General features: G+C 35.2%; 1 protein-coding gene across 2 annotated transcripts in view; it reads right to left on the bottom strand.

Moving 5' to 3' along the window:
• The window catches only part of LOC115212417, a 251216-nt gene that overhangs the window by 31548 nt on the left and 213794 nt on the right, over positions 1-5874 (bottom strand). The gene's annotated exons all lie outside the window — the stretch shown is intronic.

The raw sequence follows: 5874 nt of genomic DNA, 5'->3' as shown, positions 1-5874 counted from the left end.
ATATCCATAAAACTAATTGTATATGTTTGCTTATAAACTTATTTTTGTTCCGTTCTAAACAAAACTTTCCGACGAACGAAACGTGAAACTCTGAGTAACAGCTTTTGTAATATTTTTGCTGCTTTTTAATAAAGTATATATATATATAGTTAATCCAAACAAGAAAACACAAAAAAAAACACAACAACGCGAGGACGTGGAACAAATAAAGTATTATTGGACGCTCAGGGAAGAAGGAGGGTTTAACGTTTCGAGCGGAGCTCTTCGTCGGAAACATAGGAGAAGGAAAGATCCCGAGAAGGGAAGACAGAGGAAAAAAATCGCCAGCGGTACTCACGAGGTCACATATTGAAGGACCGGAAGTAGAAATGTAGAAGAATAATGTTTTTTGCGCGTGTGCTTGTTTCACACCACCGATTGACAGCCAGTGTTGGTATGTTTACGTCCCCGTATCTTAACGGTTTCAGCAAAAGAGATCAGTTGAATAAGTACCAGATTTGTTTTTTAAAATGTACTGGGGGCGATTCGTTCAGCTAAGGCGGTGCCCCAGCAATGCCACAGCCTAATGAGTGAAACAACTACAAATATAAAAGAATATATTGGAATTTATACGCACATACATGCATTCATACATACATACATACATACATACATACATACATACATACATACATCATGCATGCATGCATACATACATACATACATACATACATACATGCATGCATGCATACATACATACATACATATGTACATACATACATACATTGATACATGCATACATACATACATACATACATACATACATACATACATACATACATACATACATACATACATACATGCATACATACACGCGTGCATGCACTATTAGATAAAACCACGTACAAACTCAGGTAAAGCTTATTTTATTTTCTGCATATTTCCCAGGTAAATCAGACAACATTCTACCCGCCTTGCAACTTTAGTCGCTTCTCTTCAGGCTTGCAGTTTAAATCCGGCCGAAATGAAATCGATCGACCGTCTGTATGCTGTCCCTGCCAAAATTGGCCTTTTACCAAGTTTATACTTAAAGAATGAATACAAGTAATTCATGTCTGAGAAAGACATTCGTTTTCTATTGATACTTCAAGCAGTGTATACCTGAATGCAAGACAAATGCGGCAGCTATGTAACAATAGCGCAGATATGTGCAATTCGAATTAAATGCATCTTTATTTCTAAATTGTTTAAGCTGGTAAAGATTTCAGATTGGAAATGTCAGTATGGTATATTTTAATAATCTATGTAATTATTATTTACATCAGCATATAGAAATAGACACACATATTCGCTTGTGTAAATTGTTTATTTGATGGACAATAATGCTTGTGTTGAAAAAGATAATTAAATGAGATGGTGTGGTAGTAATGTGGTAGAGTGAACCAAAGTATTGAACTAACAGATCTTAGGTTACGAACTGGAGCAACTCTGTTGTAAGTTCTTCCCTTGTTGGGACATATGCACTTAATCTCAGCTCACACATCTCTAGAAAATAGCTTCTTACCAGGATTTTGTCCAGGGAAATACAGTGTCGTGCCGAAGAAAATATATCTATCTGTCTTTATTCTAATATTGTAGTGAAGTAACAACAGCGGGCCGTTTTATATTCGTTTAAATAATGCAATTGCGTTCAAGAAACACATCATTATTATTCCTTTTGCTACAGAATTGGGATAATTACGAACTGTATTAAGGAGAATATTAGCGAATGAAATAAAAGGAAATGTTTCTATAGATCTTAGCTGCTCTTACTTCTGAACATTGAGTGAAGTGAGTTCTCCGTGTGGCACAGTCGTATGACCTGTTATGAACCCGCTGCCAAACCAGGATCATATCTATCACGCCCTCGCCCAGAATTTTCAATCAGATCCTTATATGTATGCAACCTCCTATGCAACCACTTGCTTACATTCTGGAGAGGTTTAAGCGTGGCTTGTTTTTTGGGCATGCATATTACGTAGCCCAGAATCTTCTGCAGCTCACAATGATAGTATCCCATAGACTTCTCAGCTCGTCCTTTACCATGGCTTATTTATTCGTTATGTAACCCTCTGCAAAGAATTTTAGTAATGGCAACCTCTTTGCAAGACATCTACAGTTCTTTAGGTTTGGATGTCTTTTTCCTTGTCTCAGAGGTATAACTCATTGATGGAACGAGGACAGTTGTTTACAGGTGGGGTTTGGCGCCTTGCTATTTGAAGGGGTTTGTTCATATAGGTTTCACACACTGGAAGACAAACCGCATCATCGTCGTTGCTCTTTTCTGTATTTTTATTGCTACTTCTTTCAGTCTTCTTCCTTATGAGATTTCCCTGTTCAAACGCCATCTGCTTTGAAAGCAAGTGACAAATGTTCTTGCTCTCAGCTTGACAAGTGGCTAAATGAATTAATGTTTCACCCACAAAATTCTGGGTAGCTGCATTTCATTATAATATTTTCTTTACTTTCTTAAGCTGATCAAGTGATCTTCTACTTGTTAAAGCCTTGCCACACACACACACAAATATTCTATCAATCTATCTATCTATCTATCTATCTATCTATCTATCTATCTATCTATCTATCTATCTATCTATCTATCTATCTATCTCTCTGTCTGCCTGCCTGTCTGTCTGTCTGTTTGTTTGTCTGTTTGTCTGTCTGTCTGTCTGTCCGTCTGTCTGTCTGCCGGTCTGTGTGTCTGTGCATGTATGTATCTATCTGTATAGCTACCCCCTTCTCTCAGTATGTATATATATATATTTATAAATTTAAAATTATAAATTAGGGTATCTACAAGATACCACCATGCTGAAAATAGCAACCATGATCTGACTCTAAAACCACTTTAAGTGTCCATATATCAACACGGAGAGAAAACAAAGAGACAAGATGAAACTAGTAAAAATTATTGGATAATTCTAGATCCCGGATTTCTGACTTTGCATTTATGAATGCTTTGCCTCGTCAGTAGAATACACACAGAAGAGAAACATAAATACATATACATACAAGCACAACATACCAATACTTACATATACGAACGTATACCTACATATATATACAGTCATGATGCATACGTGTACATATAATTAGGTATATACACACGACTGTTTTCTTCAGCTTCGGTTTACCAAATCCATTTAAAAGGCTTTGGTTGGCTCACAGCAATAGCATAAGACCATTGCTCAAGGTGTCTTACCGCGGGATTGATCCCAAGACCACATGATTAGGAAATAAGCTTCTTCACTGCACAGCGGCGTCTGCGGTCTGAAACTAACAGGTCGTTTCTAATTTTAGGAAACAAATTTGAGATAATCGTCAGACTATTGCTAAAAATACTAATGGAGCAACTGAAACAACGAAATAGTCTCATGCAAGTGTTACATGTGTGTTACGAAGATTTCGTTTTCCGACGATATCATCATGTCGGTTACGAAGGTTAAGGCAGTCACCGAACCCGACTGGGTCTGCAAAGACAAATTTTGTTTCTCAATGAAATTACATCTACATCAATGCACGGGAAATATGGAAATATTCCAGTAGAAAAGAGTGTTTGCATTTGCAGATGCAAGTGTTATATTCTGGTTCATATATTGACAAACTGTCATAGAGCACTTAAGCAAATGATTTGATTGGCGCCACAATCAAATTTTACCGACTATCTTGAGACTTATCAAAGAAAAATTCGATAATGTGACAAAAGGAAATAAAACAGAAAGAATCGTTGTTGAATAAAAGTTTCAGAATCACTAACAGAAAACTGTGTTCCAAAGATGGTAAAAGATTAACTAATGGTACTTGATAAAAATATAAACCTGAAATAGTATTCTAAGCATTTTAATAAGTTAAATACTAAGTACTAATGTATACAAAGCGCTTAGGCGGCGAGCTGGCAGAATGGTTAGCAGGCCGGGTCAAAATGCTTGGTACTTCGCCCGTCCTTACGTTCTGAGTTCAAATTCCACTGACGTCGACTTTACCTTTCATGTTTTTGCAGTCGATAAAATAAACACCAGTTGAACGCTAGGGTGGATGTAACTGACTTAACCCCTTCCCTCGAAATTGCTGGCCTTGTGCTGAAATTTGAAACCAATATATGCAAGGCACTATTTGAAGATATTCGTTATTGATCTAATTTTTCTGATCAAATGAGCAGAAAAGATAAAAAATATCTGTAAAGATCGGAGAATAAAATTTCAGTTTGCAAAGTACACACAAGGCTGCATGCTTTCTGGAGGTTACAGTAGATACAGATGCATGTGATTCACTGTTATATTAAGTTATCGATTCTGAATGGATAAACATGATGTCAACATCAGTGTCATTTGAATTAGAGCATAATTAATTGGTTCAGTACTATATCGAGGGAAGATAATTAACGGGCTTTAGGCGGCAGGGCTACGGATACGAAAACATTAAGTTTCTTTACAAACTATACAAATATTTAAGAATTCAGTGATCGATCCGTCCTGTAGATTTATAAGAAAGACATTTCTTACAAGTAAATCAATTAAGTATTAATATCACATGGTATTTGGTTATCCAGGTTGAATAACGACGGCGGCAGTTGGTAAAAACTCTGTAATAGAACAGAGTCATCTGCTAAAATGAAACATACAATTTTGAGGTGGGAGAAAGGACACAAAATCCATCGTCATTGACAAATGTACACGAGAAAGAAGGGAAATTGAGAACCAGCGGTTACTCTTTAGAATAAGGTGCCCAAAATAACGGTTTCCATAAACAAAATGTATTTTAAAACTTTATTTCTATTTTATTTTGACTATCGCAGTCCGCAGAGTGTTTTGCCTTATATATATATATATATATATATAATATATATATATATATATATATAATATATATATATATATATATGCATATATATATATGTGTATATATATATATATGTATATATATATATGAGTATATATATATATATATGTATATATATATACACACACGTACACACACACACACACACATATATATATATATATATATCTATATATATATATATATATATATATATATTATATATATATATAGGGAGAATTCACAAAAAAAGAAAAACAAAAGACGAAGACAGGTGGTGTAGACAACAAACAGATGTATTAGTATAACGCTCGGGAATTGAAAAAGTCTTTAACGTTTCGAGCCTACGCTCTTCCACAGAAAGGGACACAGAAAGAAACAAGGAGAGAAAATAAAGAATGTGTAGTGGCTAGCGATCTATCATGTCGAAATGCATTATATATGTATTAATATTTTTAGGCCCTATGTCCGGAATGTAGACTGTAGTAGATCATGCTCTGCTTCAAGTCTTTGATTTTTATTTTCTGTAACAGTTTATCCATATTATATGTATTATATATGTAATAATTAAATTATATATTATGGACTTCATTGAACATTGCTATGCGTGAGATCACTCGCTTCTTGGAAAGAAGTTTGGGAACGCTTCTTTAGCACATTGATGTACGTAGAAATATTTTACTAACAGCACTTATACAAATTCCACGCTTGAAAGGAGGATTCCGTCTGATAAAGTTCACAAGTCTGATTAAATCCAAAACCTAGTTAAGTCTGTCATTCATAGTTAAGTCTATCCTGTTATATTAAATCTACCATGAAAGTTAGGTCCGCCATATTTATTGTGTCTACAGGTACAGGAATGAATATTAATGCATTTTAGTTACCAGGAAGGCGGCGAGCTGGTTGGAAACACGCCAGGAAGAATGCTTAGCGGTATTTGGTCTGGCTTTACGATTTTGCCTTTCTTCCTCTCGGACACGAAATTGCTGACCTCGAATTTGAAACCAATATATTTCATATTTTAAGAATCTATGGTAA

The sequence above is a fragment of the Octopus sinensis genome, linkage group LG5 (genome assembly GCF_006345805.1).
Source record: "Octopus sinensis linkage group LG5, ASM634580v1, whole genome shotgun sequence".
NCBI lineage: Eukaryota > Metazoa > Mollusca > Cephalopoda > Octopoda > Octopodidae > Octopus > Octopus sinensis.
Note: the sequence above shows the minus strand (reverse complement) of the source record. Positions and strands in the feature narration are given on the sequence as shown.